The sequence below is a fragment of the Dipteris shenzhenensis genome, chromosome 7, assembly GCF_047967505.1.
Source record: "Dipteris shenzhenensis isolate YYH24624 ecotype China chromosome 7, Dip_SZ_1.0, whole genome shotgun sequence".
In the NCBI taxonomy this organism is placed as follows: Eukaryota; Viridiplantae; Streptophyta; class Polypodiopsida; order Gleicheniales; family Dipteridaceae; genus Dipteris; species Dipteris shenzhenensis.
In genome coordinates this window covers 58,485,608-58,500,081 of record NC_141602.1, presented here as the reverse complement: position 1 = coordinate 58,500,081, position 14,474 = coordinate 58,485,608, and positions in this window count along the sequence as shown.

Here is a 14,474-nt window from a genome sequence, read left to right as displayed (position 1 = left end):
CCCTTGAGAAGATCATATAGAGTGTCTAGGTCGCCTGATAGGTTTGTTCCAGGGGTAGACTATGTGATGCTTACTGATTGCGGGGAGCCTTCTTGCTAGAAAGAGGCTATGATGCGCGTATTGCAACATTTCAATATGGAGGGGGGGAAGGCAGTGAGTACTCCATTGCCTCCATATGTGAAATTGAGTCATAAAGATAGTCCCAAATCAGATGAGGAGAGGGCCATGATGGCCAAGGTTCCTTATGCATCAGCGGTTGGGAGTCTTATGTATGCTATGATAGCTACTAGACCAGACATTGCATTTGCAGTGGGAGTTGTTAGCCGGTATATGGCTAATCCAGGAACGAGGCATTGGGAGGCAGTTAAGTGCATCATGAGGTACATGAAGGGTACCAAGGAGATGTGCATCTGCTTTGGTAAAGGAGACATGTGTGTACTTGGGTACATAGATTCAGACTATGCAGGGCATGTGGATAGTAGGAGATCCACTTCTGGTTATGTGTTCATCTTTGCATGTGATGTAGTGTCGTGGATGTCTCGTGCACAGAAGTGCATTGCTTTGTCTACCACAAAGGCTGAGTATGCTGAGTATGCTATAGCCATAGAGGGTTGCAAGGAGGCTATATGGCTTGATTGGCTAGTGGGAGACTTGGGGATTCATACAGGTGTACCGACATTGCATAGTGATTCCATGAGAGCTATTCAGCTAGCACGGAATCCGGTCTTTCATGCAAAGACCAAACACATTGAGGTCAGGTGTACCATTTCATCAAGGAGGTACTTGAGGACAAGCGCATAGAGCTTGTCAAGGTTCATACAGATGATAACCCTGCAGATATGCTGACGAAGAGTCTACCTAGTCAGCGGTTTGAGTATTGTCGTGTATTGATGGGCATTGGATAGTATGCTCACTAGTTGTTCTCCCTCAAAGGCACATTGTCCTTTAAGTGGGAGGTTATGGGGTTTAAGGTTCACTGTGCCTTTACCCTGGTGATGTACAATACTAAAACACATATATAAATGAATGAAAAAAGAAGATTAGGGTGGTTTTGCACCCACCAAAACTTGTGTGGCTCTCTGTTTCTCTCTCTCCCTCTTCCGTTCTTGCTTTCATTGAGAGCACTCTCAGAGATATCCTCTCCAAAACTTGAGAGGAGTAATAAAGATGCAAGGTGCTAGCAGTTTCCTTATTAAGAGATTTTTTTACGAAAACCAATCTTCCATAAGACTCCATCAGAGATCTAGAACCTGTGTCACACACAAGACCATTTGAGTTTTTTGGCCAAGGTAGGAGCATTACTGTTATTGTAGGTCATAAGCCTTTTGCCCTTATTGGAGCTAGAGCCTGAAGCCAGAGTACTATCCCAATTATTAGAACCACACTGCTAGGGGTATTAGAGGTGGTGTGGATACGTCCATAATTTCTTGGCAAGGAAAAGTTGATCCATGGCCACTATTATGACGTCCCCCTCTTGTGAAACTTCTTCTAGATCTGGCCCCACCCCAAAAAGGGATCGGATTGCCTTTGCCACCATATTTTGGTTTCACAAGGTTCGCACTTTCTCTTGAAAAGGAAGGGGGTTTGATTAATTTTTCAATCATAGATAGTCCTTGCTCATTATCCATTGAAGAAAAAAGTTTGGCTTTTGGATTTTCTACATATTCCAAAACCCCTTGAATCATAAACTATCTCACAAAGATGAAAGTGACAAGAGTTTCAACGATGGTTTCATTGGTCCATTCAGCCATATGAGGAATGTAGTAAAGGATGTTGCTAAACTCATATCCAGGTAAAAGAAATCCAAGTGATTCACCATATACCATATAACATGGTCTGCCCAAATGAGAGAGCCACCACATTTGTCAGAAAGATAGGCACACCTGAGGAACGGTCGTAACCAATTCCACCATAGGGATTTGTTGTTTGTAGCCCTTTCTGTACTGGAGTTAAAGCCCCAAAATTTTAAGATATCTATGCTCAAAGGAGCTAATAGATTCAAATTATTAAGATTCCACATCTTGTTTTGATGGGTCTCTTGCGACACATCAAATTCCACCTCCTGAGCAGGCAATGTAGGAATGCATGATGATCCTTGTGGTGTGGTGAGATTGTCCTTAGCTTCTTGTTCTACTGAGGTAGTGGATAAGTTGGAGAAAGTATCCAACTTCTCCTATTCAGATGAAAAATAGAAAATTTTTTGAACCAAGAAAGTTCAGTAGTGACCTTATGTATAATGGGAGCCTTTTCAATTCTAAGCAATATTTCTTCATGATGACGCACATTGACATCATCATTGTTGGAAATGATTTCATCTATCATAGTTTCCATTTCAAAAATTAGTGCATAGGCTTTTGTTGTACTCTTTCGGCTTGTATCAAGGACCAAAGACCATTCTTCAATGCCAAGGGTATGTAACAACGTGTATTACTACCTACTTCCTTGGCCACCATGTCATGCTCAATGATCTTTTTGTGTATCTCCTTGTTATCAATGAGGGCCAAAGTAGCTTGTACCACTGGACTAGGAATCGGAAGATTGTCAGAATATCCTATATCCACCAGATCAGCATGCCACTATAGGGCCATCTGAAGAATAACCATAAGATGTAGTGTTAGTTATATATTCAAGGACTAGGAATCGGAAGATTGTCAGAATATCCTATATCCACCAGATCAGCATGCCACTATAGGGCCATCTGAAGAATAACCATAAGATGTAGTGTTAGTTATATATTCAAGGAATCCGGGTGACCAAACCTTGATGGAAATATTTGTGTGTGTGCTTAAGATTTAGATTAGAACCCCTCAAGAAGGTCCAAGAATATATGAACAACATTTTTACATCAAATGATATATGAAGAAGGTATTACTAGAGACAAAATATGGTTGAATCCTAAAAAGAGAATATTTCTAGCATTATAAAGAAAATTTCCATGATAGAACCTTTGCACTACACTTCAACCAGCAACACCGATACCTACCACCATCCAACAAGCTTAAGTTAGTATAGCTTAAACCAAAAGGGAAGATAGGTGTCATAGCATTACTGGACTTGTTATCGATGTTCGAAATATAAAGTAAAAGATTAAACCACAAAAAATAAAAAGATTAGGATTAGTAAAATTCCTCAATCCTCACACACATTAAATATCCCTTTATAAAGGTATAGCCATATAAAAAAGCTAATGCCATTAGAAAAATATAGGCATATATGTTTTTATAATGACAAATTTCCAACTTGGTAATGCCTTTTCTCTCTGAAATACTAACTTTCTAACAAACCCAATGAAAAAAGAATTTTAATAAGGAAAAAACCCCCCCAAAAGGGCATGAGGTACTTGAGGCATAACGAGTTCGAAAAGGGCCACCATGGACAATTGTCCAAAGGTCCCCTGGTCTTGTTAAAAGGTATCCTGGTCCAATGTATAAATAATAGGTCCTAAGGTCCCCTTAAAGGGCCTAGACAAATTACACAAATAGCTTTTATTCAATTTTAACGTAAGCAAAGCCTAAGATAATCTAAATGTCTTTAATGTTCCTCCCATGGCTTGTGGCCACAGGACTCGAGGTCCCTCGAAATCCATCCTCCCTTGCAAAATGCATTGGGTTGTGTAGTCTGCTACTCTACGCACAGTCCATTAAAGGTATGCCATGCCCATGCATATCGTGCATAGCGCTTGGCCTATGATGGTGTTTTGTGTGGTAGTGTAATGTCAACTGTAGCTCTTTTGCTCAGCGATCGCGACCTAGCATAGATGCGTCCTTGTATGAGGATATGAATTGAGCCACTACCTAGTATTGTATTATTGCATAGCCAAACTCCGATTATCATGTACAATGTCTAGCACGCCACCCATCAATTCTATAATGAATGCTAAGGGAATTTCAAGGTAGTATGCTCCTAGAAGTCACCTCGACCCGCATACTTGTGTAAGTAGTACCTAATGCCTTGACTTAAGAGTCAAGATTAGTAACTATAGATCATAACACATAGTCACTATACAAGTCGTAGGCATGTACCTTAGGAGGATAGTATGCTCTTACCTTTAAAGCTTTTGAGCATTCAATATGCAGAAGGTCACGAATTACGAAGTCCATGATCCAAGTATATGGCTAGTCAAATATTCCACCATGTCGTGACCTTTTATGCTCCCCACATGTTATTTATAATTGTGTCCTCGCCATAAAATGAAGGGCTCCCTAAGAAATGAATGGTCACCCATGAAATGAAGGGCCACATTTCCTTTTCCTATTCCTACCCCTGAAAAATTAAGGGTCACTTGCAAATTAAACCCTTTTGCATAAATTCTTATTTCTTAACCAATAAGCAATGCTTAATAATATGCTATTTATCAATAAGCAACCATTTATGTTTGAGTGATTTTGTCACAAATAAAGGTCATGCGCTAATTGATATATGACCTGAATTTTACATGGTTTAATGCTTTTATCCCATTTTTTCCCTTTTTTCTTTATAGCCTCATAACTCATTAAAAGTCCCAAAAAACACTTTTGTTGGAATTGGCTACATAGAGAGTTAATCTTTGATCATAACAAGCCACAAGATTTTTGACTTGTTAAATGTAATGCTAAAAGATGGCAATTACAGTATATCAATACTTGCATTTGATTGTCAGAAATGTGTGTGTGTGTGGGTGGGTGGGTGGGTGGGTGTGTGTGTGTGTGATGGAGAGATTAAAAATGAGTCTTATGGTAAGAGAGGGCAAAATATAGGACCATTGTAGAAGGGGAGTGTAGGTGAGAAAAGTGGAAAAAAGGGGGTTTATGAAAGAAGTATGGAGGAGGTTTTGAGATGATAGAAGGTAAGGATGGAACAGGACTAATGGAGCAAAACAATAACGAAGTAATAGTGTGAAGGAGCAAGAGAGTAAGTGGCTAGTAAGTGGGATGTAATAGTGTAATAGAGTAACATGGTAGTAGGGATATGGGGAGAGATGGGAATAATGGAGTGGGAAAAGCATAATGGGGAGGTAGGATACCTTGCTAGGTGGCAGAAGATAGATGATGAAGGCTAGAAGGGGGAGAAAATTAAATTGGGGGGGGAGGGGGGGGATGGGGGAAGGGGGGAGAAAATTAAATTAGAATGATGGAGTAAGTTAAATTAAAGGGGGAGGAGGACGGGAGGGAGAAAATTAAATTAGAAGGGGGGGAAAGAAAATTAAATTAGAAGGGAATTTATATTGTGCATCCACTAATGGCAGTGAAAAAACGCTTTTTACACATAATACATTTTCGTTTTCTACCTTAATATACATTTCAGTTTGCATTCTATTAGGTGGGGAGTAAGTTCGTCATGGTGGGCTTACTCCCCACCATGTGGTTTTACCCTCTGGGTTGGGTTGGGGGTGGGCCGCACACACACACACACTTACTATCCCTTCCTCCATTGGTTATACCACTTGCTCCATTAGAGCTCCCCTCGACAACCCCCCTTAATTTCCTTAATTTCTTTTCCTTCAAACTCCCTCATTCTCCCCTTAATTAATTAAAATTTCCCTTTCCCCCCCCTTTTTTTTAAATTTCCCTAATATTTTCTTTTTCCTTATTTTTTATCATGTCTTATTTCTCTTCATTTTCCTTAAAAGCCTTTCAAAATTTTCAAATTTTCCTAATCCCCTTTTCCCCCTTAATTTTCACCTAGTTCTTCTCCCATTTCCCCCCCTAAATTCCCCCTAATTTTTCCCAATTTCTTCCTTTTTTATCTTTCTCAACCCCCCCTTCTCTCTCTCTCTCTCTCTCTCTCTCTCTCTCTCCCTCCCTCTCCTTTCCCCCCCTATTTTTCCCTAACTATACTCACTAACTAACTTGTTCCCCTAACTACCCCTAAACCACCTTAACTTCCCCCCCCCTTTTTCCTTTTACCCCATCATTGTTCATTACCCCTCGCTTCAACTCTCACGTCTGACTACATTGACCCCTCCCCTCAACTCCCATGCCCGACTTCTTTTTCCCTCTTCGTTGCCCCATTTACTCCCTAATTGGCCTTAATTTCCCCCTTTTTCCCTTAAGTTTCCTATTTTTCCTAATTCCCAAATTTTCCCTATGTTCCCTTAAATGCTTTTAATTTCCCTTGATTAGTCTTTTCCTTAACTACACTACCCATGAACCCCCGACTATCTCCAATTGTCTAACTACATCGCTCCCCCTTTTCCTTCCCCTACACTATATAATGCCCTCCTTCTACCCCCTCCTCTCACCTAGCTACTCCCCAAGCTCCCTTACTACCTTACCCAGGCTATCTCTGCCCCCTGTACTACATCCGCGGCTGCTCCCCAAGGTGACCCTGCACTACTGTTGTCTAGAACCCTGTGCCCACTATCCCTATGCGCTAATCCTTTGCTATTCCTCTAGCCTTTTGCATTCAATTACCCATTCGGCCTCGACTGCAACACTACTATACTTACCCCAGTCAAAGCCTTTATTACAGCAGTGCTGCACCCAGTGCAGCGTATCTCTACGGCGATGACCTATCCCTTACTGTACCTGATTGACTAAAATGACTCTTTGGTGTCCGTATGATGACCACATGTTTGCTTCTTGCTTTTCGATCCCTGCGTCGACTTTGGACTTATAGGTCCATCCACACTTTATTGCTCCCTCTCCCCCCCCCCCCTTTATATATTTTACTCCTCATACAATTCCCCCTTCTTTGTTTTTTTAAAATTCCCCCTCTCTATTTTGCATTATCTCCCCTCACATTAGAATTAAAAACTCCTTTCCTTGTTCTTTTCTACTTCTTGTTAATATATGGCACATTATTTTTCTTTAAATTCTTTGGCTTTTTAAATCTATGGTCCTTCATAAGACCCCTTGCATTAATCCCCCCTCTCTCCCTCTCTCCCTGTCTCTCTCTCTCTCTCTCTCTCTCTCTCTCTCTCTTAATTAAACCCTTTGTCCCCCCATCTCTGATTTCAATTATTATTAACCCCTCACTTTTTACTACAAAGGTGCATTATTTTTACTTCTTAACCTTTAGATTGATTGTGCTAACATTACTCTGTATTAAACCAACCCTTCTTCTATAAAGATTCATTATCTTCACTACTTTAGCTTGATAAATGTATGGCCAAAGCATCGATTTTTATTGTGACTCTAATAACAAGGGAGGGGTGTTGATGACACCTGTTTACCCAACCAAAGTTGAAATTGGTTCTCTCTGTTTTGCTTGTTTTGCTTGTTGGATGGTGGCAGGTAGGCAGACTCCCCTCTTCAATAAAAGTGATGCTGCCAATGACTTATCAAAGCTTCACTGCTCACATTTTCTCTTTTGGAAAAAATTGTTCATCCTTTAATGATGCTACCTCGTTTTTTGTGATGTTTATTGTTGCAAAGTTTATCTATTAAACTTTTCTCTTTCCTACTCCTGATTTGTCTACTCTTCACTATGGAAAGGGGTGTTGTAAATGTCTACTACTACTACTACACACACACACACATGTGGGGGTTAAAGGTCACTGTGCCTTTACCCCGGTTATGTACAATACTCAAACACATATATAAATGAATGAAAAAGAAGATTAGGGTGTTCTACACCCACCAAAACTTGTGTGGCTCTCTATTTCTCTCTCTCCCTCTTCCGTTCTTGCTTCCGTTTAGAGCACTCTCAACTGGTATCAGAGCCCAGGTAATCTAGCTGAGCGTGTGTGAATGCTTGGAAGCTCAGCAGCTCTGTGGGAGGAAGGAGAAGCTCTGTGGGAAGCTTTGTGGGTGACTTTACTTGCATCCGAGTGTATAGAGACCTTGGAGGAACCTTTGGAAAAGTCACTTTGGCTATGCGAAGTGGTTTTTGAGAGCCTATTAAGTGTTTTCAAAGAAAAAGTCGTTTTTTGAGCTTTTCCCTATTTCATTCGATGACAAAGACTCTGTATTGACTTGTAGAGGCAACTATTGCTTGCTTTTGGTGTCCACTTCACTTCAGGAGCTTGGAAACACCTTCATTCTTGAATCTAGGATCATTTCATTGGATTTCTAACTCACTGTGTCAGTTTTTGCGTTTTTTCTACCCGGGTGTTGGAACTCAAGTTTGGAGCAACCATTTGCAGATTTGTAAGTTCCAATGGATTCAAGAGTCCTAAAACTTCTATGTTGCTCATCATTCGCACTCCAGTGGAGTTTACAAATAGCTCTATTTCCAAAAACGTTTTTCAGTCCATGTGTTGGACCCAGTGATTGAGACCATGGTTTCCAAAACTGTCTATCCCATTGCGTTTTGGATGCCCAAAAACCCCTACCTATTAGTTCTTACACGATTCGGTGGAGGATTTTTAGAGTTATAGATCTTTGTGTATTCGATTTCGTCTCTCTATTAAGCATTTTTCATTCTAAGGTTTGGAAACCTTAGATTTATGCCACATGGCAGTGGATAAGTGTTGACTCCCATTTCTCACTCATCGGTTGGGATTTTGGAGTTCCGACAGAAGAGAGATATTTGCAAATTTTCTTGCTGACTCCATTATGCAATGGCACCCATGTTTTGAGGCATCTCAGGTTCTATTTTCAGTAGCGGTCATTATCGTGGGACTATGATTTCTTGAGCATACCTTATGCAGGTCACTCTGGTTGTAGTTTGAGCAGTGTGCGCTCATTCGTGGTGTGCATTGGGTTGCAGTGGATGATTTATAGGCCATTTGGATGCATTGCGGTCCTTATTAGATGCGCTGATAGGCCCAAATTGCCTTGTGGGATGCTATTTTTATGGACGCTTTGCACATGGATGCTATTTTATGCTGAGGGACAGCTTTGATACATTGCAAGTGATGCACTGATAGTGTTATGCTCTCTTGGATGAGATATTATTAATGCATATGCCAGTGGACGGTGTTTATGCTTGAGTCATTTGGCACTTATTGGCATTTTGGATTGCCATTGCAGTTGGCATTTTCTTTTGGGCCAGATTTGCTCATCTGGATGCATAGTATATGCACATGAGTCATATGCTTTGCGACATGAGTTTTGGTGATATTTTACTCTATTGTGGCATACACATTTGGGTGCACCTAGTATTTGGTGTGATTCTCTCTTGTAGGCACTAGCATTTGGGATTTTTGCTTCATTTGCATCATGGCATCCTCTTCCATGTTTGAAAAGGAGTTTTTTAGCATTAAAAAGTTTGATGGGACAAACTTTTCTTTGTGGAAAGAACAAATAAGGGATGTGCTTATTCAAAAGAAGCAGATTAAACCCTTGGTTGGGATTGAAGCTAAACCTACAAATATGTCTGAGGATGATTGGAATGAGTTGGATGCATTAGCAAAATATACTATTAGACTTCATCTTGTAGAGTCAGTTTATTTCACAGTAGTAAATGAGCAGACTACGGAAGATTTGTGGAAGAAACTGTGTGCCACTTATGAAAAGAAAACTGCCTCTAATAAAGTTTACCTCATGAAGAGACTGTTTGAGCTGCAGATGAAGGAAGGGGTATCCATTGCTTCTCACTTGAATGAATTCAATATTATTTTCAGCTAGCTTGATGTGGAGACTAAGGCAATATTTCTTTTATGTTCATTGCCATCCTCATGGGATACCTTCTGTACAGCTGTCAGTAACTCTGCACCTGGTGGAGTACTAAAATTTGATGATGTTGTGGGTAGCTTGTTGGCCGAGGAGATTAGATGGAAGTCTATGGATGGCAACAAGCAGGATGCAGCCTTAAATGTGCAAAGGGGCAGATCACAGTTCAGGGGGAAGTCCCAAGAAAGAGGGAAGTCTCGTAGCAAATCCAGGGCACAGAACATTAAGTGTTACCACTGTGGCAAGAAGGGCCATATGAAAAAGGATTGCTATAAGCTGAAAAGAGAGCAAAAGGATAAGAAAAAGAATGCAAATTGGGGTGCAAATCAAAAGGAAGAGAGTCCAAGGGAAGACAAAGGAAAAGTGAAGATCGAGGAGATCAATGCATTCACACATGATAGTGACAATGACATTCTCTTCATGTCTAGTTTATCTGCAGAGTTGCTTACCACTTTAGATGATGCATATTCCTAGGATTGGATTTTGGATTCTGGTGCTTCATTCCATGTTACTCCCCATAGGGAATGGTTCTCCACTTACGATAGTGGAAAGACAGGTTGTGTGCATCTGGGAAATGACTATGCATGTGACATAGTGGGAGTAGGTGACATAAAGTTTTCCTTTGCAAATGGGTCTGCATTTATTTTGAAACATGTGAGACATGTGCCTAAGTTGACCAAGAGTCTTATTTCAGTGGGTCGGCTAGATGATGCTGGTTTTCACACCACTTTTGGCTTTCAGAGTTGGAAAACTCAAAAGGGCTCTATGCTTTTGGCCAGGGGTGCCAAGTGTGGGACTTTGTATCCCTTACATGTGTCAGGGGTATTTGATCATGTTGTTGCATTAATAGAGCAGCAAGCACTTCTTTGTGGCATTGTAGGTTGGGGCACATGAGCTAGAATGGAATGAAACTCTTATGCCGTTTGGATTATGTACCGCACTTGAGTTTCTTTGATTTTGAATTTTGTGAGCACTGTCTCTATGGGAAGCAGACTAAATCAGCCCATAAAAGAAGGGGAAAGAAAGAGTTTGAAAAGCTTGATTTGGTGCATTCAGACGTATGTGGTCCCATGCCTACATGGTCATTAGGCGGGGCTGAATACTATGTGACATTCATTGATGATGCAACTAGGAAAGTGTGGGGTTATGCTATAGCTCAGAAGAGTGATGTGTTCTAGGTATTTTAGAAATGGCTGGCCTTGGTTGAGAATCAGTCAGGTAGAATGCTTAAATGCCTACGGACTGCTGACATTGGTGAAGAGTCTCTCTCTCATGACTTTCAACATTTCTGTGATACACGTGGGATTAAGAGGGAGCTCACATCCCCTCATACTCCAGAGAAAAATCCAGTTGCAGAAAAGATGAACCGTACCATTCAGGAAAGGTTACAATGCATGATTTCCAATGCAAGCCTTTCTGGTGGTTTTTGGGCTAAGGCAATGAAGACTGCAGTGCATGTGATCAATAGATCACCTAGTAAGAGTTTGGATGGTGGTATTCCTGAAGAGGCATGGAGTCGCAAGAAACCCTCTTACTCTCATTTGCGTATATTTGGGTGTGAGGCATATGCACATGTGCCAAAAGAGCTTCGAAAGAAGCTAGATCCTAAGTCTAGGAAATGCATCTTTCTAGGTTATGGTGAAAGTGGAGAGATGGGCTATCATCTCTAGGATCCAGAAGCAAAGAAGATCATACGCAGCCATGATGTAGTCTTCAATGAGAAGAAGATGCATAAGGCACCCATGAGGGATGTGGAAATGAGGAGAATCACTTTCCAGGATGTGAATCCACCTACATATGTGGATAGACTACAAGCTGTCCATGCACCAAATGTGCAAGAAATGGTACCACCAAGTACTCCCACAGGTATACAATCAAGGGTAGATGATGGATCATCTATTGGTGGAAATGATGAGCCAAATGTGGCTGATATGCAAGTGGGACAGCAAGCTGAAATGCTCTTGAGAAAATCATCTAGAGTGTCTAGACCGCTTTGATAGGTTTGTTCCAGGAGTAGACTATGTGATGCTTACTGATTGCGGGGAGCCTTCTTGCTACAGAAAGGCTATGATGCGTGAGGATCAATGCAAGTGGGAGTATGCTACGCAATCAGAGATGAGTTCACTTATGAAGAATAAGACTTGGGACTTGGTTTCTTTGCCACATGGAAAGAAAGCATTGCCATGTAAATGGGTCTACAAGATGAAGGTCACAGGTGATGATGTGCCTAGGTACAAGGCCCATTTGGTCGCTAAAGGGTTCAAGCAAGAGAAGGGTGTGGACTTTGATGAGATATTCTCTTTGGTTGTGAAGATGACCATAGTTAGATGCATGCTTGGACTAGTGGCAGTAGAGGATATGGAGCTTATGTAGATGGATGTCAAGACAGCTTTCTTGCATGGGGATTTGCATGAGGAAATTTACATGGTGCACTCGGAAGGCTTTGAAGAAAAGGGCAAAGAGCATTTAGTTTGCAAGCTGAAGAAGAGTCTCTATGGTCTTAAGCAAGCACCTAGAGAATGGTATCAGAAGTTTGATGCTTTCATTTGGTCCTAGGGTCTTAGAAGGAGTGAAATTGATCACTGCCTTCTACACTAAAAGGGCTAAGGATAATAGCCTAATTATCTTGGCACTATATGTGGATGATATGCTATTGGCTAGCAAGAATACTTATGAGCTAGATGCCTTAAAGGCGAAGTTGCATGAGGCCTTTGATATGAAGGATTTGGGACTTGTAGGTCATATTCTTGGTATGCGCATCACGCGTGATCATAGTAGGAAACTCCTTTGGCTTTCACAAAAAGAATATGTTACAAAAGTATTGCAACATTTCAATATGGAGGGGGGGAAGGCAGTGAGTACTCCATTGCCTCCATATGTGAAACTGAGTCATACAGATAGTCCAAAATCAGATGAGGAAAGGGCCATGATGGCCAAGGTTCCTTATGCATCAGCGGTTGGGAGTCTTATGTATGCTATGATAGCTACTAGATAGACATTGCATTTGCAGTGGGAGTTGTTAGCCGGGAAAGAGGCATTGGGAGGCAGTTAAGTGCATCATGAGGTACATGAAGGGTACCAAGGAGATGTGCATCTACTTTGGTAAAGGAGACGTGTGTACTTGAGTACACAGATTCAGACTATTCAGGGCATGTGGATAGTAGGAGATCCACTTCTGGTTATGTGTTCACCTGTGCAAGTAGTGAAGTGTCGTGGATGTCTCATGCATAGAAGTGCATTGCTTTGTCTACCACAGAGGGTTGCTAGGAGGCTATATGGCTTGATCAGCTAGTGGGAGATTTGGGGATTCATACACGTGTACCGACATTGTGTAGTGATTCCATGAGTGCTATTCAGCTAGCATGGAATCCAGTCTTTCATGCAAAGACCAAACACATTGAGGTCAGGTGCCATTTCATCAGGGGGGTACTTGAGGACAAGCGCATAGAGCTTGTCAACGTTCATACAGATGATAACCCTGTAGATATGCTGACGAAGAGTCTACCTAGTCAGCGGTTTGAGTATTGTCATGTATCGATGGGCATTGGATAGTATGCTCACTAGTTGTTCTCCCTTAAAGGTGCATTGTCCTTTAAGTGGAAGGTTGTGGGGGTTAAAGGTCACTATGCCTTCACCTCGGTTATGTACAATACTCAAACACATATATAAATGAATGAAAAAGAAAATTAGGGTGTTCTGCACCTACCAAAACTTGTGTGGCTCTCTATTTCTCTCTCTCCCTCTTCCATTCTTGCTTCTGTTGAGAGCACTCTCAACACACGCATGCATGAACGCATGCACGCACACACACACGCACTCATGCATGCATGCATGGACTCACACGTGCATCCACACATGCACACGCGCATGCACACAAGTGCACCCTCTCTCTCTTCCAATTTCTTTGACACACTCACACTTATGTGCCACAATAAATTTTCATCTCCGCATATGAATTACTCTAATTTTCACATTGTATTACTTCTGCTTTACCTCTAGGCCTAATCTCTTTTGTATTGAATTAGCTATTGTATTAAACTTCCTTCGTATGTTTATTTTGATTCTTTGAAATAGTCATATATAATTATGTTAGCTCTTGTATAATAGTTGTTCCTCTTATAATTTTTCATTTATGGGATTTGGATTAATAATTACTCTTGGGATACTTGTAATATTCTAAACTTTTGAATTAGAGTTCTCTAGCATATGATAGATAAAAATTAATGATCTTTTACATAAATTGTGGGTTTTAATATTGTGCTAACTAGGCATAATGATGGCCATGTGGAGTTGGGTGGAAAGGTAGTGGAATATTACTTTTTTTGGAGGTATCATGGTTTGGGAGTTATGGAACTCGTGGTAGTTTTATTTACAGCAAGAGTCAAGATGAACATGATAAACACTTAGATCTTTTTTTCTCTCTCTGACATGAGAACCAACTACATGCCAACTCGGAAAAAAGTTCATTTTTCTAGTCCAAAATTGAATATCTTAGTCATATTCTTTCAGCTAAAGGCTTTTAAGTAGATCCCAAGAAGGTAGAGATAGTGAGTTAGCCACAGCCTAAAGACATCCATGAGTTATGATTTTTTCTATGTTTGTGTAGTTTCTATCATAGGTTCATTAAGAACTTCTCTCACAAGGCACATCTATTGAAAAAAATCCTATGTAAGGCTCATATTTTCCCTTGGGGTGAGCAATACACTTTAGCTTTTCAGTGACTTAAAGAGGCAATGACCCAAACACAAGTTTTGATCATGTCAAACTTCATGAGACCTTTCTTTGTCATGGTCACTGATGGTAGGGTCTAGGGTTTTAAAGCTATGCTCATGCAAGACAACCATCCTAAGGTGTGATAGTCTACAATGCCATTGTAGGACATCTATTCAAGATGTAATTTGCACACATGACTGCATCCAACCACAACTTATTAGGCAA